The following is a 24,695-nucleotide window of genomic DNA, read 5'->3' on the forward strand; positions in this document are numbered from 1 at the left end:
CATTTCATCTTTAATGACATCTATATTTCACTAAACAACTGAACAGACTGTCAATGTTAATGTGACATATTGGCAATTACCCAAAAAAACACAAAAGATTTATGCACGTGAAGTGCCAACTTCAATTCAGTTCCAACTTCCAGCCACTTATTCACCGTAATGGTGTAAGACTTTTATTTCCTGCTTTATACAAGTATTATTAATGGGCTCTGTCTCTGTACACTCTACTTTCGTAATTTCTACAATATTACTTTCTTTATTGTTTCTAGGTGAAAATGAATGTTCTACAGAATAATCTTCAGACTCAACAAATGTGTGCAATGGGGGTGATAAAAGGAAGATCATAAAATGAATCCACAAACAAATATAACATTTAGCTGCCCTGCAATAAAATTAAGAATTTCAAGTAGCTCTTTTGTATTAAGCAAAGTGGGATCATTTGCAATCAAACTCCTTGCACAGCCATAAAATGGTTCCACGCTAAACCGTTCCAAAGCTGCAGGGATTATGGTTTAGTGCCTAATCAGCTGAGTAATTGAAAGAGTTATAAGTGCAACTCAAATTGTCAATTAGTTGAGAAAGCGATTCTCATTATCCAAGAGAAAAATATCATTTAAAAATATGCACATAAACATGAGGTATACAGTAGATACAAATTCAGATCTGCACAGATCTCTTTATGATTGTCAGAATAAAAAATAAAAAATTAGAACTGTAGTGTCCTTCAACTTGAAAGACTTTCACTAAAGCTGACCATGGAGTGGGACCTTGTGTGTAAGGGGCGGGGGCAGGTCAGCAGCTCCTGGAGGCCGCCCGCGCCGCATCTCTCGGGACTGCCCTTCCGATACTGTACAACACCGCCCGCCCCATGCTGTATCACGCAGTCTGCCCCGCCAGCAGTGATGTTTTTTTTAAATAGAATTTACGATTTTCATAAAAATAAATTAAATTAATTCTAAAATTCGGGGCGAATTAATCAAATTAATTTGATTATTTGCCCAGCCCTACTCACAACATATATAAATTCATGTGCACCTCCTATTTATATAGGACATGCCCACAAACTATGCCATTTGAATCTCCAATAGTGCATATGACCCCCTGCATCACACCCTAAAATTAATACAAACCTGTTAAACTAATACAGACTCTAAGACCATACTCCATAATTAAATACATAACCTCAGACCAAAACTCATACAGACCCCTAGATCAAACCTCCTAAACAAATATAAATGCCAAACCCTCTAATATGGACCCCTCTAGAAACCCATGACCAGACTCCCTCTAAATACAGACCCAAAACCACACCCCGAAACAAATATAGACCCCAAATCACAGAAAATGTTATCAAATGTACTGTAAATCAAACCAGATTAAAAAACAGTTCTCAGGAAAATGCAGACAAGTCACGAGGCTATATATACATATAGCATTGTGGCTTGTCTGTATTCTTATAGGGACTGAAATACAGTATCTAGATCTGACTTTTCCTCATACCTCCTAACTTTTGCTGGACATTCTCAGCAATGTGCCACACCCCATAGCCACATCACCTATTACCTTTATAAAAGAAACAAATATTATCACCACACCTTCACCTCATATGGACTTATACCTCCATACCATAACATCCACTATACAAAGATCATTTTCTCCGTATACACCAACCCATATGGAGATATATACAAATGGTACAAGGCTCTGCACACCATAAGATACATTACAGTGCAGTTACATTACAGGGGGAGTATTCTCTGATCAGAGTCACTAACTTTTTCTCCTCTTCTCCATCTGGCCTGGCAATCATGAAGACTACTTCTGGCAATGTTTTGTCTCCAAAGAATCTGCCAGACAAACTTTTTAGGCTTTTTGCTTTTGCACCATTATCACCATCTATACAAAGTTCCCATTTGTATGGCTCCACACTGTAACAGTGTTTACTCTGTCCCCCCACCATGTAGTTTTAAGCCCAATGGATAATTTCTAATTTAAACAGCATTTTGTTTCAATAAAACTAAAGTTTCAGGTTTTGGAACAGATGAAAATTCACTAACCAAAGGGATATATTAAGAAATTACTGAACAGCAAGGAAGCCTATAGTTTGACAGGTAATGAATGATTTAGTTTTGGCACTTCAAAAAATGGTTAAAAAATCCAATGCTTTATTAAATTATTCAGTTAAAATAAGTGGTACAATCCACGCTGTCTTAAAGGAGAAGTCCGGCGAAAATTATTTTTTTATATGTTATTACTGATGGAAAGTTATACAATTTTCTAATGTACATTAATTATGGGAAATGCTCCTATACTGCTATTTCCCTTAATTTAGTGTACCAGGAAGTGTTAGAATTCTCTCAGAAGCAGTGACGTCACGACGAAAGGTGTAATTCCTATGGAGTGTCCAGCAGGGGGCGCACTATATATAGAAGTCAATGAGTACCATTGACTTCTATATATAGTGCGCCCCTGCTGGACACTCCATTGGAATTACAATGGATGTGTATGTAATGTAATATACAGTGTTTTTGATTGAATACATTTATGAAATACTTTGGGGAGCAAGTGTCCTTGCTCCCCAAAGTATTCCATAAATGTAAGCAATCAGTACATCACAGTAAGCCCGCCGCCCGCCGCTACCGAACGCCCGCCGCTGTGGACTACTCTCAACTACTACTCTCCCCACCTGCTCATAGCATGTGCAGGTGATGTGAGAGTAGTAGCCGGGTTATATGGCTGAGATCGCCGGCGCGATGCCGCGCAGGGGGAGCCGCTCATCACTGCAGCTATCATCCCCCTCCGCTCCCCCTCCTGCTGCTTCCTTACTCTATGTGATAGCTGACTTCCTGCCGGGCCGCCGCTCTCCGATCACACGTGCCGGCGGCCGGGCAGGAAGTCAGCTATCACATAGAGTAAGGAAGCAGCAGGAGGGGGATGATAGCTGCAGTGATGAGCGGCTCCCCTGGGCGGCATCGCGCCGGCGATCTCAGCCATATAACCCGGCTACTACTCTCCCATCACCTGCACATGCTATGAGCAGGTGGGGAGAGTAGTAGTTGAGAGTAGTCCACAGCGGCGGGCGTTCGGTAGCGGCGGGCTTACTGTGATGTACTGATTGCTTACATTTATGGAATACTTTGGGGAGCAAGGACACTTGCTCCCCAAAGTATTTCATAAATGTATTCAATCAAAAACACTGTATATTACATTACATACACATCCATTGTAATTCCAATGGAGTGTCCAGCAGGGGCGCACTATATATAGAAGTCAATGGTACTCATTGACTTCTATATATAGTGCGCCCCCTGCTGGACACTCCATAGGAATTACACCTTTCGTCGTGACGTCACTGCTTCTGAGAGAATTCTAACACTTCCTGGTACACTAAATTAAGGGAAATAGCAGTATAGGAGCATTTCCCATAATTAATGTACATTAGAAAATTGTATAACTTTCCATCAGTAATAACATATAAAAAAATAATTTTCGCCGGACTTCTCCTTTAAGATCAATGTGTTTCGTGCGTGCATGCATGCTTAGTCATGATCTGATAGGTAACATACAAACACGTTTAAAATCACTGACAACCAATGGAAACGTCCTATGTACAAGTGTTACAAATTAGCACAATCAGTGGTCACACTTTGCAAATTGACTACCTTGGGTATTCACACTGATACACACAGCGTACGATAAAGACGTGTGAAACAGAACCTGATCCAGTATAAATATTTACCCAAGAGTTATAGTGCGGAAGCCAACTCACAATCTCCCTTGTATCTTACAAGCATTATATTTATTTCACTGACCAAAATGCACAAAAGTGTGAATAGTGGTCTATAATGGAGAGCTGATGCTCACAATAGTGTGAACGGTAGTCTATAATGAAGGAGTAAAGTTACATAAAAAATTTGGATACATCATGTGCCCTACCATAGGTAAAAGAATAACAAGTGGAAATAGAATTAACATTAATTTATATTTATATTATACTTTAATTTTATATATATTTTATTTATATTTCTTACGGTGGGTGTGTTCAAATGTTTCACAAGAATAAATGGTAAGTATATTATTGTTATTGTTTAGTGTACGCAATGGTAAAGAAGATTGTTTTTGTAATTTAAAACAAAAGGAGTTCTGGTATTCAGGTTCTGATTATGGAAGAGCTTCGTGTAAAATCATTAGCAGAACATAAAGCAGGCAGGGCCAATTCTAGCTTTGCCTTACACTGTTTCAGGTGAATATAATAGTGCCAAATGCCTCCAAAACATAATGCTGCCACACATAATCCCCCCTGAAGAGCACCACATGCTGTATACATTCTTTTTATAATAGTGGCAAACACAACTTGTCCCCTGAACAGTGCCATATGCTGCACCCCACCCACCACATCCCCTTAATATAATAGTAGCAGAGATAATGCTTGAGAAAGGCCAGTTCCTCTACTAGTCGGGCCGAAACGCTGCACGTGGGGATTATTACTATGGGGGCTACACCTGGGGGATTATTACTATGGGGACTACACAGGGGGGATTAGTACTATGGGGACTGCACAGGGGGATTTATTACCATGGGTACAGAGCACACGGGGGATTATTACTATATGGAGGCAAAGTATGGGGGGATTATTACTATATTGGGGCAGAGCAGGGCGAATTATTACTATATGGGAGCATAGCAGGGGATCCTATATACAGGGGGCAACCCACATATTTACTGACTTTACTGCACATGACACAAAAAAGTGGAAGTTGCTGGAAAGTCTGTGTCTGGCAGGTTCACAAGAGATGGTTTGTAGATACAATAAATCATCATGGAGGTCTGGGTCAGAAGAAGAGGAAAAGGGAAATGACGCCTCAGTTCAAAGAAGACGTCACCTCCCTTGGGAGGTTCTGATATGGTACACAGTGGGGAATACCCACTGTGTTGAACCCGTATACAAGCTATACATAATCAGTGATTTCTACATTTTGTATATACATGCCTGCTGTGTCTGTCTACCGGTACACAACCAGGAGGCATTGCAAAATTAGGCTTTATACATTTTACCTCTAGGTAATCGCACAGTACCAGTATGTATCTAGACATTGTTTAAGGGTTCACTTTATTTATTTTTTGGTGTATTTTATGGTAAACAATTAAAAGTTACGTTTTAAGTACTCCCAAATTTTTAATACCACCGACTGAGAGTAGTATGTCAGGTTTAATTTGAATAGAGGGAGGGAATCTGAGAAGTTCCATTTTACAAAGGTTAAATTTGAGAAATAGAGAGTTCATACTATTAGAGCGAGTGGATAGACAGTCACTGGTGTTTTGTAGGAATGCAGGGGTGATGTCAACGCAACAACTGTTTACTGTAGCTGGGTGTCATCAGTGTAGAGATGGTAGTTAAGGGGAAAAAATTAAGAATCCCAATAGGATAGAGTCATACCATCCAATATCCCTGCTTAACACAGACTGTAAGATTCTCGCCAAAGCCCTGGCCCTCCGGTTGGCGGAGATAGTTTCAACAGCAATTGGAGAGAAGCAGACCGAGTTTGTCAGGATATACAGGATAACATTGCTAGGGTTTTTGCCAACATCCAGCTGGAACCTAGGGTTCCCCGCTCCATTCCTTTGGAAGGCACGGGAAATTTTTGGCCTGGGTGGGGGGGTTTATCTCCTGGGTCAAGCTGTTATATGCCTCACCGGTTGCAAAGGTTCTGATCAATGGCGAGTCTACAGACTGGCTCCCTCCATCGTAGGGGACCCAGCAGGGGTGTCCCCTTTCCCCTCTTTTATTTATTTTGTATATCGAACCGTTAGCTATTATGCTGAGATCTTCTCCGGAGGTGCTTCGTTTTGGGCTAAGAGGAGATAGGGAAAAAATGTTACTATATGCTGATGACATCCTGCTTTTTGTCAGGGGGCCGGTAGCCTGCCATCCACACTATTATGAACATTTGGGATAGGTTTGAGGGTGTGTCAGGGCTAGAAATTTACTGGGGTAAGTCCTCCCTGCTACCGTTGGGGAATGGATTTCGGGAGTCTAGCTCAGCGATCAGGACTGTTGAGCTGGGAGGAAGTATTGCGTACCTGGGCATTCAGATAGCTGCTAATGTGCAGAACATTCAGATAGCTGATGATGATTCCGGGAACTTAAAGGGGTTGTCCAAAGAAATTTTTTTCTTTCAGATCAACTGAAATCAGAAAGTTATATAGATTTGTAATTTACTTCTATTAAAAAATCTGTAGTCTTTCCATACTTATTAGCTGCTGTATGTCATGCAGGAAATGTTAGCTTATTTTCAGTCTGACACAGGGCTCTCTGCTGACATCTCTGGCCGAGACAGGAACTCTATCTCGGTTTTCTATGAATCCCCATAGAAAATCTCTCCTACCCTGGACAGTTCCTGTCTTGGCCAGAGATGTCAGCAGAGAGCACTGTGTCAGACTGAACCAAAACAACATTTCCTGCAGGACATATAGTAGCTAATAAGTATGGGAAGACTTGAGATTTTTTAATAGAAGTAAATTACAAATCTATATAACTTTCTGACACCAATTGATTTAAAAGAAAACAGATTTTCGCTGGACAACCCATTTAACCTCTCCCCTCTAGCAAAGAAAATTAAGTAAAATGGAAAATGGAGTAAAATGGAATTTTGGGGCAAGCTCTCCTTAGGGATGGCTGACAGGATGGCCATTGTGAAGAGGACCATCCTCCCACAAATTCTATATGGGTTGTACAGCCCCCTTTTATGGATCCCTAAGAGATGGTTTGAAAGACTTACTGCTGCTATAAATAATTTTTTGTGGGGTGGTAAGAAACCTAGGGTTATCAGGTATGGACACAGCCAGTTAAAGGGGTTGTCCGGCGATAAAAAATTATTCACAGAATAACACACATTACAAAGTTATACAACTTTGTAATGTATGTTACGTCTGTGAATGGCCCCCTTCCCCGTGTCCCACCACCCCCACCCGTGTACCCGGAAGTGTGGTGCGCTATACATTACCTGTCACGTGCCGACCACGGTCTCCGATCCTCAGCAGTGACGTCTTCTTCGGGAGGCCGGCGGATCTTCCTGAGTGCCGGACACCCTCTGCAGCGGCTGATGACGCGGCCACGTCATCAGCTGCTCAGCCGCGATTGGCTGAGCACAGTTATGCTCAGCCAATCGCGGCTGAGCTTCGGATGACGCTGCAGAGGGTGTCCGGCACTCGGGAAGATCCGCCGGCCTCCCGAAGAAGACGTCACTGCTGACGATCGGAGACCGTGGACGACACGAGATGCGGTGAGTATAATGCACCACACTTCCGGGTCTAGCGTGGGTGGGGGGAAACACGGGGAAGGGGGCCATTCACAGACATAACATACATTACAAAGTTGTATAACTTTGTAATGTGTGTTATTCTGTGAATAATTTTTTATCGCCGGACAACCCCTTTAATGAGAGAGGAATGGCCTTGTCAGACTTTTTTAGTTACTTTTTGGCAAGTGTCGCACAAGAGCTGAAGAATTGCAGGCTCTCTCCAGTTCTCACTTATATCCTTAGTCAAGGAGTATAGAAATTCACGGATGCACTGGAGGGCGTAGAGTCTAGATTTGGGGATTATTATAAAATAGTTCAAGTCACTAAATATATTATATATTTCACGATGTTATGGGGGAACCCAGCACTGGGGAAATTTTTTAAAATACAGAACACACAATTTTGGATAAATAAAGGTGTGAGGTATGTTAACCCCTTCACGTCAGTAACATGTATATATACGTTCCTATTGCACATACCCTGTGCAGTAGGAATGTATATATACATTCCTGACTTCAGGGGGCTTTGTGATGAGAACGGGATCGCTGCAGGGATAGCGATCCCGCTCTCATCTGACTGCAGCACCGGAGGTAATGAGAGTCAGCTGCGATCCCGCAGCTGACCCCCATTAACCCCTTAGTGGCCGCCGATACGGCGGTCACTAACGGGCCGATGCCGCCGCTGTATTTCATCTCCCCCACCGTGAATCCACGGTGGGGGGAGATGAAATAAGTAAAATCAGACCCCAGATCAGCCCCCCTAGTGCCCCAGTAACTAACCCCCCTCCCCGCGGCGGCCATCAGATCCAAGATGGCCGCCGCCATCACTGTGAACAGACTAATGTCAAATGACAAATTTTGGGGTACTTTTTTTCTCTTGTTCCTCGTGAAATAGAGAAATTTCAAACTAAAGGAACATATTATTGGAAAAAATTGAGTTTTTCATTTTTACTGTCTACTTATGAATACTTTCCTGTAATACCTATGGGGTCAAAATGCTCACCACACCCCAAAATGAATTCTTTGAGGGGTGCACTTTCCAAAATGGGGTGACATGGTGAGATTTTACTCTGCTGGCACTACAGGGGCACTGCAAATGCACCTGGTGCTCAGAAACTTCTTCAGCAAAATCTGCATTGAAAAAGCTAATTGGCGCTCCTTTCCTTCTGAGCCCCGCTGTGTGCCCATGCAGTGGTTTATGCCCACATATGAGGTACCTTTTTACTCAGGAGAACCTGCGTTACAAATTTTGTGGTCCTTTTTTTCTCTTGTTCCTCGTGAAATTGAGAAATTTCAAACTAAACAAACATATTATTGGAAAAATTAGAGTTTTTCATTTTTACTGTCTAATTTTGAATACTTTCCTCTAACACCTGTGGGGTCAAAATGCTCATCCTACCCCAAGATGAATTCTTTGAGGGGTGCACTTTCCAAAATGGGGTAACTTATGGTTTTTTTTTCTCTCTGCTGACACTACAGGGGCTCTACAAATGCACCTGGCGCTCGGAAACTTCTTCAGCAAAATCTGCAATGGAAAAGTTAATTGGCGCTTCCTTCCTTCTGAGCCCTGCTGTGTGCCCATACAGTGGTTTACGCCCACATATGGGGTACCGTAGTACTCAAGAGAACCTGCATTACAAATTTAGCTTTTTCTCTCATGTTCCTTTTGAAAATGAGAAACTTTAATCTAAACGTATATATTATTGGAAAATTTTAATTTTTCATTTTTTTTACGGCCTAATGATGAATACTTTCCTCCAACCCCTGTAGGGTTAAAATGCTCATTATACCCCTAGATTATTTCTTTAAGGTGTGTAGTTTCCAAAATGGGGTCATCTATGGGGGTTTCCAGTATACAGACCTCCTAAAGCAACTTAAAAAAAGAACTGGTCCCTAAAAATATCAGTTTTGGAAACTTTCATGAAAATGTGGTAATTTGCTGATAAATTTCTAAGCCTCCTAAAATATGTTTATGAAATGAAGCCAGAATAAAGAGGACATATCGGTAATGTGACTTAGTAACTAATTTATGTGATAAGACTTTGTTTTTTTAGAAGCAGAGAATTTCAAAGTTCATAAAATGCTAATTTTTCATGATATTTTGATGTTTTTCACAAAAAACACACAAAGTAGTGACCAAATTTTGCAACTAATATAAAGTGCCATATGTGACGAAAAAACATTCTCAGAATTGCTAGCATACGTTAAAGCATCACTGAGCTATACGCGCATAAAGTGAGACAGGTCAGATTTTGAAAAATTAGCCTGGTCTTTTAGGTGCAAATAGGCTTGGTCTTAAAGGGGTTAATCAAGTAGTTTCAAAGAGAGGGATGAAGAGTTTTGAGGAAATAAATGGGAAGTTCGGGTTGCGAAGTTCACAGTTTCTATTGTACACACAAATTTGGGATGCATATAGTAAAACTTGTTGGGTGGCAACAGGACTCACATTATATTTTAGATTTTTTGAGAGAGCCTCCAGGAGAGAAGAAAGTCCTGGTGATTATATATAGATGTTTGCTGAAGGAAAGGAAGAGCCCCTTTTTAATGGCAATGAGGAAAAAATGGGCCCTTAGGATAGGAGACATCTCAGTAGTGGATTGGGAGGTGGGCTTGAACAATATAAGATCTTCTTTAGTGTGTGCTGCCCATTGCCTAATTCAACTCAAGATTCTGTACGGTCTATATCTGTCACCTATGAAACTGCGGAAGTTAGGGATTAGGGACAACTCTAGGGGGGACATTAAGTCCGGCGTTTTTTTTACGCCAGACTTATAAATGTCCCTGCATCTCCGGCGCTACGGAGATTTATGTAGAGGCGGACTGCCCCTACATAAATTCCGTGCACGTCGGTGAGCACAGCCGAAAACCTACGCCACCTGTAAGGTGGAGTAGGTTTTCAGTGTATCTTTTAGTGTTAAAAATGATAAATCACGCGAACTCTGAGTCCACGCCCCCCGTTCCGCCCCCTCCACACCACCTCCCCCCCCCCCCCCCCCCCCGGCGTACTCGGGGGAAAGGGGCGATTTGCGAATATTTTATTCACAAATGGCCGTTTTGCGAATAAAATATTCGCTAATCGCCCCTTTCCGCAAAAAAGTACGCAGTTTTGCCTTGATACATGTCCCCCTAGGTGTCCAAAATGTCAACAGGTAGAGGCAGACTTTTTTCATTCACTATGGGAATGTCCGGTTATAAAATCCTTTTGGGACAAGGTTAAAAATTATATTGAAATCACTGTTAAGTTGAAGGTGCAAAGTGGCGTTGGTATAAATCTGTTGAGTACTCATTCTAACAATAGGAAGGAGGGATCCCTAATTAATAAACTGTGGGCAATAGCTAAAATACAGATTGCTCTGAAATGGATAGCCTCAATTGCCCGTGATGGAAGAATGGATTGCTTTAGTGGACCGGGTTTGCAGCTTTCAATGGATTCTAGCGAACAAGAAAATCTCCAGTAGAGCGCTGATGAGACATAATGGGATATGGTATAGATGGACTAGGAGGTGCGTGGGCCGCTCCCTGTCCAATACCTCGTGACTGCTTAGTTTGGAGCTGTTGGGTCTATGCTTGGGTGGAAAGAAACATAATGATCTCCCTTCTCCTTCTTCTTTTTTTCCCCTTTCTTTCTTATTATGTGTTGGTATTTGGTGTGGTTTCGCCTGAGGTGGTAGGAGGATATTTGGGGTTTCGGGGGGGGGGGGGGGATGAGTGGTTGGGGGTTTGCTGTACTGAAAATAGTTTGTTCCTGTTTATTATGGAAAACAAATAAAGAATATTTAATTTAAAAAAAAAAGATTGGTAGTTAGGGATGGTCTGTCTGAGGGAGGTTGTAAAGAGTCAAAAGAGGTGGGGTCCCAGGACTGATCCCCGGGGAAACCCAACAGTAAGAGGTAAAGGAGAAGAAGTACATACAGCCAGAGAAGGATACACTAAAGAAGCAGAGAGGTAGGAAGAAAACTAAGTGAAAATAGAGTCCTTGGGGCCAAGAGAAAGGAACATAGAGAGGAGGAGCTGGTGGTCTATGGTGTCAAATGCAGCTGAGAGATCCAAGAGAATCAGCAAGGAGTAATTTCCTTGGCCTCCAGGAGATGGTTTGACACTTTGATGAGAGCAGTTTCAGTGGAAACCTTGTATCTCTTGAGAATATTAATTCCCTGTACTTTGGTATCACATTTTTTTTCTTTTGCTGGTATTGTTAAAACTTGAAATTGAATTAAAAAAAAGAAAAAAAAAACTATTGATATACCAAATTGTAGATGTATATTGCACACGTTTTGGTATACTGAGTCATCCCAGTGCCCCCCCAGTAGAAAGGTCTTTTAGAGGCTGTTATGTACCTAATCTCCATTATAAGATTAAAAGTGTAACCACTGACTGCAGTCTGATCTATAAGAAAATGTTATATCATAACAAAATACACCTAATAATAAAATGTCTAACATTAAAAAATGTAAGTACACACAAATCACAATAAGTTCTCCAAAGTTTTAAACTAACATTTATGTAGGCCTTATGACTAAGAAATAGCATAGTTCATTACCCACTGTAAACATTTCAGGATCTCCATTTCAAGCAGCATTGTGCCTGTTTTTAACATCCAAATCCATTAAAGTTTTTTTATTAGATATGATTAAATCTCACAGAATTGAATTTATTCCTTTGTAGCATTCTGAACTAAAAATATGAGCTGTTTTTGCAATGTTTGTTTTCAGCTTATTAGCTTGCATTAAGCTTAAGTGTTCCATTATTCTTTAAATCTTGAAGAAGGCATCTTAAGAACTGCTACAGCTGATTTCCATACAGCTAAACATTCGTCATTCCAGAAGCAGTTAATGAAGCTTTTAAAAGTGTTTTTATTATTAGCAGCTTTGCAATTTCAATTCACTTGTTACTTACTTTGACATCTTACCAGTTTGGCGGTCATTTATCGTTTCTATGATCAACATAGAAAGCTATTGCTGATCTTTTATATGCACCTTTCCAACAACAGGGTTTAGGTGGATAGAAAATATTGCAGTAAGAGCAATAGGGGCATAACTAGAATCCAGGGCAATATTTGCCCGACGCCCAAACTCATCTTGTCCCATCCTGCTTTGCATCAGTATTGCTAACGTATATAGAGTGTGTTCACATGTACAGGATCCGCAGCAGATTTGATGGTGCAGATTTGATGCTATGTTCAGTTATTTAGATCAAATGTGCTGCAAGTCCGCTACGATACGGTACGTGTGAAGATACCCTTAATGATATACATGCTATGAGTAAAAATGTTTCAGACATTAACGCCATTTTGTTAACACCTGCAACCGGGGCATGGTTCCTTTGTTCTAATATTCTATAGCAAAATAACTATAAATACTATCTTGTATATCTTCTGTGTAGCGAGATAGCTCGTGCCTGGTTGTGTCATATTCACTGTAAACCACAGATATGTGTAGCTGCTTTCAATATGGAAGCTGATTCCTGCATCTCCATCTGTGCTATTTAGCTATGTGACATGCACATAAAAAGGAGAGGAGGGTGGTCAGGTCAACCCACACAATAAAGACACAGTCAGGGAGGATATGGGGCCAGAAACAGAAGATAGTAAGTATCTGAAAATACATTTTAGTAATGTAATGCATGCTGTAAAGACACTGTCCTTTTTTCTTAGATTTTGATGTAACTAATTTAATCCCTGAATATATCAAAATATTTCATTCATGCCACCCTCTCTTTACTTTCTATCCTTCAAACTTAAAAAAAATGTTTTTAAGTATTACCTGACAACTTTTATGGACCCTCTTCTATAAGTTTTATGGACTGGTTCTATTTTATGAAAAACTTTTTGCAGGTGTGGTGTTGGGAACTGGCCATAATATATGTTTCAAGTAAAGGTAGGGATCCCACCCAAAAAGTATGCCAGCTTATACCATGGTGTACCAAGAGCCCTTTTCATTTATGTGCTAAACATAGTCAACAACTCAAAGTTCTGTCCCCTACCTAAACTAAATTTTTTGTTTTGAGGGACTGAAAATGCTGCAGACCGCACTTTTAAATCATAAAACCTAAGACCATATTCACACATCGTATGACACCAGCCGTTCTGTGACCCGGCCGTGTCACAGAACAGCCGGTGTCAGTGCAGATCATCCCGGCCGGTACTGTAGTACCAGCCTGGATGATCTTCATTTCTATTGAATTGGGATGTGGCGCATCTATGTGCGCCCACATCTTAATTCACCTTTGCACACAATGGAGATTGCAGCTGGAGCCGCACACTCCATTGTGTGATCTGTCAGGGATGTGCGCCCGCTATTCAATGAATAGCGGCCGCAGAAAACTGATGTGTCAGTTTTTTGTACGGCTGCTAGGGATCCCAGCTGGAGTGTATACTATGTGTATACACTCCAGCTGGGATTCCCTCTAACTGCAGCACAATGTAAGTTTAGGATTAATCATGGCCGTTGTTGCAAATTGGCAACAACGGACGTGATTAATACTGAACTTATGTTGTGTGAACATTGCCTAAAAGTATATAGAAAATGAACTGATATAATGGGCACACTGCAGTAATGCTTTTGTATTTATCAGCATAACTTATACTAACATTTACCTGAACGCAGAGTGTATTTAACCTTGTTGGGAGATATATATATATTAGTGTTAAGCGAGCATGTTTGCTCGATCAAGCTCAGTGGGAAAAAAGTTTCTGCAAGACACACTATGCCGGCGATTGTTGTTGTATATTTCGTTTAAACATCCCTTCAAGTAATAATGCTTTTATTTGTATAGCACCATTTGGTTCTTCAGCTCTTTACATAGTTGGCCAATTATTGCTCCCTGTCCTCATTAGGGCTCAAAATCTAAATTCACCTGTTCATCTGTATGTTTTTGGGTGTGAGAGGAAACCCTCACAAATACGGAGAGAACATACAAACTTTTTGTAGATGTTGCTCTTGGTGGGATTTAAACCCAGGACCCCAGCAATGCAAGCCACCTCCTAAAGGTTTCAATGGGGTTTGTTACTTGAGCTCTCATGCTTTGAAAAATCGAGTAACAAGCATATATATTGCAAAAAGTATATCAATAAATTACATAACTAAGAATGTATCACATGAAATAGCATATGTAAAAATTTTCATAGGGCAAAATATTATGTATTCTTTGACAAAACCTGCAGGGAATAGCTGGGAAGAGGAAAATATGAATAAAAGCTTGTTATCACTCAAGATAAAGTCTACTTGTCAGATACTCCAAATTCTCCAAAAGTGTTTGATATTGTTATCTCAATCCACCAGCATTGTCTTTGTACTATAAGTATTACTTTGCTTTCTTATGAAACAGAATAAAGAGATATTTTTGCCATATGTGGTGTTATTTATCAACAATATCATTTGCTTAGAAAAACTATTATTCAGCCCTTTTGGCGCCTGATCATAGCTGGTTAAATAAAAGTGATAAATGAATTTCTCAGCAGTATGAGGGCTTGTTTCCACCAATTAAGGCTTAGTTTCTGCAGTAAAATCAAGCCTATATGCAGCGGCTATTTATTATACCTTTTGTTGTATTGTTAGCGTGGCAGAGCAGTCAAGCTTCAAAGATTACTGTAATAAATTTCATATAATTAACTCTCTAGTGACCAATCCAGCTACATTTAAGGAAAGATGTAGATAGCTACTTAATCTTTATATACCTCTTAGTTGCTGTATCTTAGCAGAGTATAGTTATGGGATATACTAGTAAAGAATAAATAAATTAGTAAAATACCTCTATATGGAAATCTATGATGATTAATAAGGGCCCTTTAAATAATAGAAAAAATAATAGAAAAAATGGCCTTAGATTATCATGGACTTTTCATATTGAAGTACAGATAGTTTGTAAAATAAATCTTTATTTCTTCAACATCAAATAAATAACAGCAAATCGATGTTTAATTAACCATTTTAACCCCTTAATGAGGGATGACGTACATTTACGCCATCTCGTCGCTAGGGGAGTTCAGAGGGGGGCCGCGCTGCAACCCTGCTCTAAACTGCCGCGATTCCGGGTGCTATCTGCATCCCGGGACCGCGGCCATTAGCGGGTGCGGTCGATCGCCGCTCCTCCTAATTAAGACTGTTAAATACAGCTGTCAAACATGACAGCTGCATCTAAGGGTACTATTACACAGGTCTTATGAAGGCTCGATAATAAATGTAAACGAGCGCCGATCTGGTAGATCGGCACTCGTTTACTGGGCCTATTACACGGCCCGATAATCGTTTAACAAGGGCTGCAGGGACATTGTTATCAATGTTCTTGCAGCCCTTGTTTAAACTTTATACATTACCTGTCCAGGCTGCAGGGCTCTGAAGCTAGAGCGTGCGGGACCCGGGGAGAAGCACAGAGCAAGAGGAGCCCTGCAGCCTGGATAGGTGATGTATTTTTCTTTGCTAATCGTCAGCTCTGGCCGGCTCTGACCGGTTGGCGTCTGACAATTATTAGTCAGAACCTATATTAACAATCAGCCGATTACAACGATCATCGGCTGACCGTTGTCTTTATTAAACGGATTGATAATCGGCCGCATAGGGCTGATTCGGCTGATTATCGTTCTGTGTAATAGTACCCTAACTTTCTTATATGCAGCCTTCCCTGGTGTCTAGTGGGTGGATCTCCCCCCCGCTATGCGATCGCAGAGAGGGAATGCCTTCATCTTACCGCCACAGGACTCGTTGGAATAACGCTGATCCCGCCTCAGTATTCTATTGATCTGGTCTGCAGCAGACCAGACCAATAGAGCACCGATCTCATTGATCGGTACTGCATAAAGCATACTACACTGATCCCTATGAGGGATCAGTGTAGCTATATTAAAAGTCCCCCAGGGGGACTTCCAATTACTGTACAAGTTAAAAACTAAAGTTTTTCTATTTAAAAAAAAAAAACTACCCTAATAAAAGTCTGAATTACCCCCCTTTTCCTGTTTTATAAATAAAAATAAATAAATAAACATGTTCGGTATCGCCATATGCATAATCGCCCGAACTATTAAATTATCTCATTCCTGATCTCGCACGGTAAACGGCGTAAGCGCCAAAACCCGCCAAATGCAAAATTGCACATTTTTGGTCGCATCAAATCCAGAAAAATTGTAATAAAAAGCGATCAAAAAGTCGCATATACGCAATCAAGGTACCAATAGAAAGAACAGATCATGGCGCAAAAAATGACAGCCCCATAGACCAAAGGATAAAAGCGTTATAGGCATGGTAATAGAGCAATTTTAAGGAATACTTATTTTCTGTAAAAGGTTTTATTTTTTTTAAAAGCCATCAAATAATATAAAAGTAATGCAAGTTGCATATTGTTTTAATCATACCAACTTGAGGAACATATATAACATGTCATTTTTACCATAGGACGAAGGGCGTAAAAACTAAGCCCCTCCCCCAAAAAAAAGAAAGAAAAAGAATTGCGTTTTTTGTTTTTAATTTCACCGCGCATATAATTTTTTCCCGGTTTCACTGCATATTTTATGCAAAAAATAAGTCAGCCATTGCAAAGTAAAATTAGTGGCACAAAAATAAGGGCTCATGTAAGTCTGTAGGGTAAAAAATACAAGTGCTATGGCCTTTTAAATACAAGGAGGAAAAAAACGAAAATTGTCTCTGTCATTAAGGGGTAATGCACTTAAAATCCACATAGCTAAGGGCACTATTCCACCAGATGATTTATCGTTTGAATAATCGTTAACGATCTCAAAAACGATCACCTGAAAACGTTCATTCATTTCCATGGAACGATAATCGTTACTTATGATCGTATTTGCAATAGTTTTTTCTTCTCTATTTCTTCGCTATTGCGTTCGTATCTACTGCGAATGACCGAACAAGGTCTTTTTTAATGCAAATGATTTGCAAATGTTTTGCAAACGAGCAATGATAAAAATAGGTCCAGGTCTTATAAAGCGATCAACGATTTCTCGTTCGGTCGTTAATCGTTAACTGCATTTCAACCGAACAATTATCGTTTAGATTCAAACGATTTAACGATAATCTTAACGATAATCGTCCGGTGGAATAGGGCCCTTAGTTTGGTTCTTACATTATCTCTAAATACAAATGTCATTCCCATGGGGAAGGACATTTAAGTCTCCCACCGAGATCCCAAATGGCCCCAGGGACAATCCACAAGTGCTAGAGTTGTCTGGAATCTAAGTGGGAGACATAAAAGCTGCAGACCATACTAACCAGTGTTCCCCAAAGTCCACTGCATGATGTAACAGGCAAGACTTCGAAGAGTGGTAGTCAGTAACCTAGGCAACAAGCTGTCAATTGTCGGCACATTAGCAAAAGAGCAAATTCCCAGCAGCGACCAACTGGGACAGAGAAGAACCTTCCAAAAGAGCCTGGCACAGGTGTAAGGAAATCCAGTGTACCATATACCACCAAGGAGAAGCTCCAAGCTGTATGATAAAATAACAAACAATTTATTAATAAAATAACAAATATTTATTGACAGACACAACACGTTTCGGCTCACAAATATGATACAGCCTTGCTCAGGCATGTATATACAACAGTAATGACATACTTAAATACTCAATCACCACTGTGAAAACCGCAACCCACTTCCAGGTCACGCTAATCCTAAAAGTCTTTCAAAGTCCATTCCGGGCATCCTGCCCACCCCAAAGCAGAATTGTCCAGCTGTTCAATACAAAAAAAGTTATTCAAAAGTGTCTTGTACCTTATAAATTCATCTTGCAGAACTTAGAATAGCCGGCGTCCTTCCGAGGTGTTTTCCGATCACATGACACATCACGTAAGAGGTAATGGTCATGTGACTGCCTAACCAAGTTCTCAACCACGTGAGCTGGCTCTTGCAAGTGTACGGGCTCCCCCTCCGCAAGCCCGCACCACTCATATTCACAAAGAGAATTAGAGAACAATCTAGCGTAAAGTGGCATAGCATTTCTATTTCATAATAATGGTGCAGGGGCCGGCAATCCTATTTCTGCTACATATTTGATCACCAGCACTTCTCTATATTAGTAAACAACATCTCCCAATACTGAGATTGTTCTAATAGATGTTATTGGCACATAAACTTAATTCTTACCATAGTATATAATACCCTACATAATAGTACATAAATCAGGCACATTAATAAACACAATGAATTATTACCATACTACATAAACTGGGCATATTACTACCATAATGATATATAATACATAAACTAGGCATATTAATAAATACAATATAATGAATTACTACCATGACATTAAAAGCATATATATATACACAAGCCTACTGCTAAACATATATATATATATATATATATATATATATATATATATATATATATATTATACCTCAGATGAGTTAGAGTACTTACAAATTAATACATTAAAAGAACACAAATATAAATATGAATCTCAGGACATAATAAAAACTTAAAAAATAGAACATACTCACTTATTCGGTTATAAAACCAGGTCAGAAGTATCTACAAAAAGAAAAAAAAATCATAAAATAAAATTATTACTTTAAAACTGCTCTATAGCTTCATTTAATCCTTCAGGTGATAGACATTGTAGTTTGTAGATCCAGTATGACTCCTGTTTGTTTAAGCGAGCCCATCTATCTGTCGAGTCCGCCAAAATCTGTTCAATTAGAGCTATTCTAATTTTACTAAAATCTTTTTAATGTTCCATCAATAAATGCCTGGATACACTATGTTTTAAGTAACCCTTTCTTGAATCTATGGTTAATTACCATTTTGTGGAAGGGTTGTGTGGTCCTCCCAACATACTGTAGGACGCATTCTCAACTCAGCAAGTACTGTATACCACAAATTCCGACATGCAATCCAAATGCTGTTTAATAAAAAATTATTCACCCGTTACCTGGGATTTGAATTGTGCCTTGTGCCATATTTTCACAGCACAGGCATTTTTTCTTATTCTTATTTCTTATGTGTATGAGGATTTTTTTTCCCACCACCAACTCTACTGGGCGCTATTATATTACGGATCGTGGTACCCCTGCAGAAAGTAATTTTTGGTTTTTAATGGTAGAAATGAAAAAAAAAAAAAAAAACATCTGTTCTTAAAATGTGCCAGTGTTTTTCTAAAATTTGTCTTATGTGAATGTTACTTTAATTAAAAGCTGTAATAAAATTCATAAAAATGCTTGAAGTCTCTTCTCTCTTCTTGGGTTCTAGGAAGTTTATTCAAATTTTTACTATAAGCTTCCTTTACTAGCTTTCGGGGATATTGTAGGGACATAGTACAGGGCAAAGTTGCAAAAGACTATGGTGTTGTTTCCCTTTAAAAGGGTATTATTCGGAATCCCTGCACGATTGTACCTTCAATGTGACCTTTTCTTCCGAGACCAAAATCAGACATAAATGGCACCCAATCACAGTTCATCTTTTATTTCTCAGAATGGACTGTGATTGACTACTAGTCTGAGAAAAAATGAGTCTTGTTTTTGTCTTCGATTAAAAATCTATGTGTAAGAGATGCAGCATCCACAGGTTTGTCTTATTCTGATTGTCTCTGTTTAGACAAAATCTCCTCATTCAAACATTATTACATGATAATCTATTTTGCTGCAGGATGTTGCCTCAAGGCATGGTATAGTGGCTTTGAGAGGAATAACAGTCAATATAGGAATAATCCATGAATATACTGGGAAAAAATGGAAGTAGTCATGAGGAGGAACATGTTGTACACAAGCAACGAGGAAAAAGTTCTATAAAGTAGATTTAACTAGAGAAAATAGTGGAAGAAGATAAAAGAGGATGGTGAAACTATAGTACTATAGGTCAAATATGGTCTAATTTTATTGTTATAAGCATCGGTGTTATAAGCATCTACAGGCTATGTTCACACAATGTCCAAAAAAAAAAGGTGTCCGCAGCGATTTTGGCAGTGATTTAACTGACTTCAATGCAATGCATTGAAGTCAATGGAATGACGGATGTCTAATGCACACTATGTATAAAATAACAGACATTGTCTGCCATACAAATGCCAATTAGTAAACTCAAATTAGAATAATATACCAATAGCCATCATTGCACTGACGGGCGGCCAGACAGCTAAATGACGTCTGTTATTTTAGTCTCAAAATGACGGATGTAATTTTAAACGGAGCTGAAAAAACGTTGTGTGAACATAGCCACAGTCTGTAAATATAACAATTAGGAGACATTTATTTTTCAGGTTCCTCTAAAGAATTTATCACATTCCAAGCTTGAAATTTTAAATGCAAAGATAGCTAATGACCGGTGTATAAAGCATTGTGTCAGTCTGGCAAAAACAGGGCACCTGACCCTGATGGCTATAAGAAGGAATTTCTCAAGTTCTTTGAGGATAAAGTGGTGGATTTAATAAATGTTATCTATTAAAATAGATAACATTTATTTTATTTTATTTTGGGGCTGAATAATAGTAACTGGGGTATGATGTTTAACAGTACTAAATCATAAAATACCCTTGAATATGTAGATCTTATACTGACATGAACGCAATACTATTTTTGGGAAAAACATTCTCTGTTGACTGAATTACAAAAGCTGTTATTATAAAAAATTAGTTTTAATGGATCAGATGAAATTGTTCCAAGCGTTCAGAATATGTAACACAGAGCGAGGTGATGTATAACACTGTAGATACACATAGGCAATGCTGTTTTTCTAAAAGCAAAGACTAACTTAAATTAAATGCATTTACCAGAGTGTAAAGAGCAAATATGGTCACAATTTTGTTATAACATAGCATTATTATTAAATGTCTCAAAAGCATATTAGCCTTAGGTACATAACGTGAGAGCCCCTATGAGAAATCCACAACTTTTTTTTCACAGAAGAGGTAGCTTTTGATTTAATTATAGTTTGTGTAAATGTTTCCTTAACATTAGCGCTCACTCTGTTCCAGAATAAAATAACTTCAAGATTTATACATATATTTTTTATTTTATCTGTAGCTGGTTTCTTCTTTTATTTTTTTGCAGGTCATTTATGTTTTTTTGGGGGGCACTATATGTACATGCACTGTATAACTTAATTTAAGAGTCACTTTCATTACAAATAACCTTTGACATGTCATCAGGCAGTATGGGGACTACCTACTGAGATACATGTAGTATGATGGGGTTATTACAGAGGGAGGCATACAGAATAGGGGCCTAAGTACTGGAAGTGGAATACTGTATTGGGGCATGAGTACTGGGAGGACATACAGTATGGGGGCCCTAACTATAGGAAGAGTACATTATGGGGGCCTAACTTGTGGGGTAATATAGAAGGGGGCCTAATTACATTGGGGCATAGAGTATGGGGACCTAAGTACAGAGGAGTGTTGCATACAGTATTAGGACGCTAACTACAGGGGAAGAGGTACAGTAAGGGGGCCTATCTGCAGATGGGCATACAGTATGGCAGCCTAACTAAGAGTGGGTACATAGTGTAAGGGCATAGAAAGAGCATTATAATTGTGTGGGGGTACAGAAGGGGGCCTGTCCTCACTGTGGGGTTACATTTTAGGGGGCTTAACTATAAAGTGAGGGCACTAAAGGCGCTCCAATTGCAGGGCACAAAAGGCGCAGAAAGAGAGAAGGGGACCATTATCACAATTTGGTGTAGTATGACAAGGGACAATTGGCGTAGTATGACAGGGGACAATTATGAAGACCAGCGTATTTGTTTGCTGATCTTAAATTAGGTGTGGTGTGGAATTATGATATGGTAACAATATATTATCCACTTATTACATGGTAGTTATAAGTGATCATGGTGTGGCAATATTATTTGTTAACAGTAAACTATCAAGCCATTATGTGGTAATGTATATGTTATGAATGGTCATGACATTCATACTATATGACATACTATATATTGGTAATATTTTTTTCAATGTATTAAAGTTGGTTAGTGAGAATATGAATGGTAATATTTGTTCCTTCTATATTGGTGTTATTTGGTAACTGTATGACTATTATATAGAGGTATAAAGTATTGACATACATAGAAAATTGTCTTACAGCTATGTTGCTTTTGAGCGGTAAAGGATGGCCCCCAAGAATGATTCCCTCTGGTGGGATCACGGTACTCCAGTCCGATCAAGATGTTAAAGTTCACCGCTTGGAAATTTATGCCTCACCTATATAGAATAAATGGAGAGCTGGTGGCACATGTGTGAGGTGCACCATTTATGACAGGGACAATTATAACGAAGAAGCTGTAATCCCCAAAGCAAATAATTTCTTGACATTCTATAATAATACGTTACATTTTTGGTCAGTCCAGCAGTCGGGACATGGATATCTCTTCCAGTGTTCTATAACACATTTTTCCTGTTGTAAAGTGGCATATCTAGTAGACATAATACCAGTACTCAGAGAATTTCTCCAACAACAGAAGAGGAAATCATGTGGATTTGTTTTGTTGGTTGTTTGTGAAGAGAATGAAGAAAATGAATGTGTCATATACCAGCCCTTTGTGGATACAGAGGAGTGACTTCAGTGGAGAATAAATTGATCTGATAGAAATCATAAAGCACCAGCAGATTTTCAAATGCATTTTAAAATGCTTGGTTTGCAAGTCCAGGGGTGCTTGATAGCAGAGCTAGAATATGAGGAGCCCATACAATACATAAACAGACTACCGAGGATCCACTGAAGAGCCCCCAGGCTGTCCAGCCATACTGCCTGTTATAAGGACTATTCTTAGCTGACCATGCAATGCCAGTTTCTAGAATACCTGCAAAGAATAAAACTTCCTTGCCTATTAACATGCACTAACACTACCTATTCTAAACTATCACAGAAGGCCCAAACAACGTTCTGCACAAATTATTGTTTAATTGAATGTTATTTATCAAGAGAAATGACACTGATAAATGTGAAACATTCAGTTAATTTTTGAGGCTTTGTCACTGCTTGTAACACCATATGACCCATCATATTTATTGAACATGATGTTCAGTAACATTAAATTCCCTTGGCAGACAAGCCAAAATAGATATGTGTGTGTTATGTTAAAAGTTGTGCCACAATGATGCCACTAGCAACCTCCCTGGAAAATATAATGAAAAATCCTCATCTATAATTCTCTTTGTTCAGTTACACACATAGCTGGAAGCAACTTCAGCATATAAAATAACCCTGACCATGATGCTGCTATGGTGCTAATTTACTTCTCTCATTTCCCACTATTTTTGCTGGAGCTGGCAGAATCACTGCAAATTACAGAAATTGCCTTAGCAGGTCTGCATAGGGAGGAAAAAATGATGAAAGGCAGTTAAAGTAATCACGTTGTATATGCATCACTTATATTCTGAAATGGATACACAGGAATTCACAATGTGTTTTCTAAAAGATGGCTTCTCAGAGTTAATTGCTTGAATGACTTAACACAGAATAGCTTGGCATCATTGCACAAAGCTACAGGAAATAGCTTAGCACTAACAATTTCATACAGTCACACCTAGCAGACAATAAAACACTACATAACAAAGACAAACTGTGCCACTGTATGAAAGCTTACTATACAAGATGACTTAAGGTCAGCCTATCAATTAACATTGTAATTCTCAACTTGCAGGATATTACTTTGAAAAAATATTTTGGTCACATATAGTTTGACCTTCCCTTTACTTTATCATACCAGCTAAACTAGATGGAAAGTTTGATGCATAGAGTAACAAAGACCCCCCTAATATTACACCTTCTTTATATTATTAGTCTCTTCTTATGGGGCAGAGGGCCTTTTACTTCCCCCAATGTTCAGGGCTTGGGTATGATGGAAACCCTATGTACTCAGTCTATCTATCTATCTATCTATCTATCTATCTATCTATCTATCTATCTACAGTATCTATCTATCTTTTACACAGATAGCTAACATAAACATGATTGGCAGTGCACTACTAGACAAGTAACATTTCTATGTGAGAATTTGTAACAAAAAAAAACACTGTGGGTCTGTGTTCACACACCAATAAAACCACAGATGTTTTTATTGGATGACTCATTTCATGGAAAATAACAGCCGATATTATACAATAGCCATCGTAGGAGTAGTTGTACTTTGTAATGGCGTCCTTTATTCTACCATAACATGTATGATGAAACCCCAAAAATATTATTTATGAAAATATAAATTGTTGAAATTGGAAAAAAGAATGCAATATGGTTACTTTTGGGGGGAGAAGTTTAGCCATTTGAAAAAATTGACAGCCGGCAAGTGCCGGGGGGAATAATAGACAATCAGTACTCACCTCTCCTTGTGCCTCTCTAGTGGTGGCTTGTTGCTCTGGGACCCCTGCCTGGTTATGGCATCTGCTTCAGCTGCAACGCCACAACCTGGGTAATGGACTGCCCACTCAGCCAGTTAGTGACTAGGGTGGGACAACGAA

Source organism: Dendropsophus ebraccatus, chromosome 3 (assembly GCF_027789765.1).
Source record: "Dendropsophus ebraccatus isolate aDenEbr1 chromosome 3, aDenEbr1.pat, whole genome shotgun sequence".
Classification (NCBI taxonomy): domain Eukaryota; kingdom Metazoa; phylum Chordata; class Amphibia; order Anura; family Hylidae; genus Dendropsophus; species Dendropsophus ebraccatus.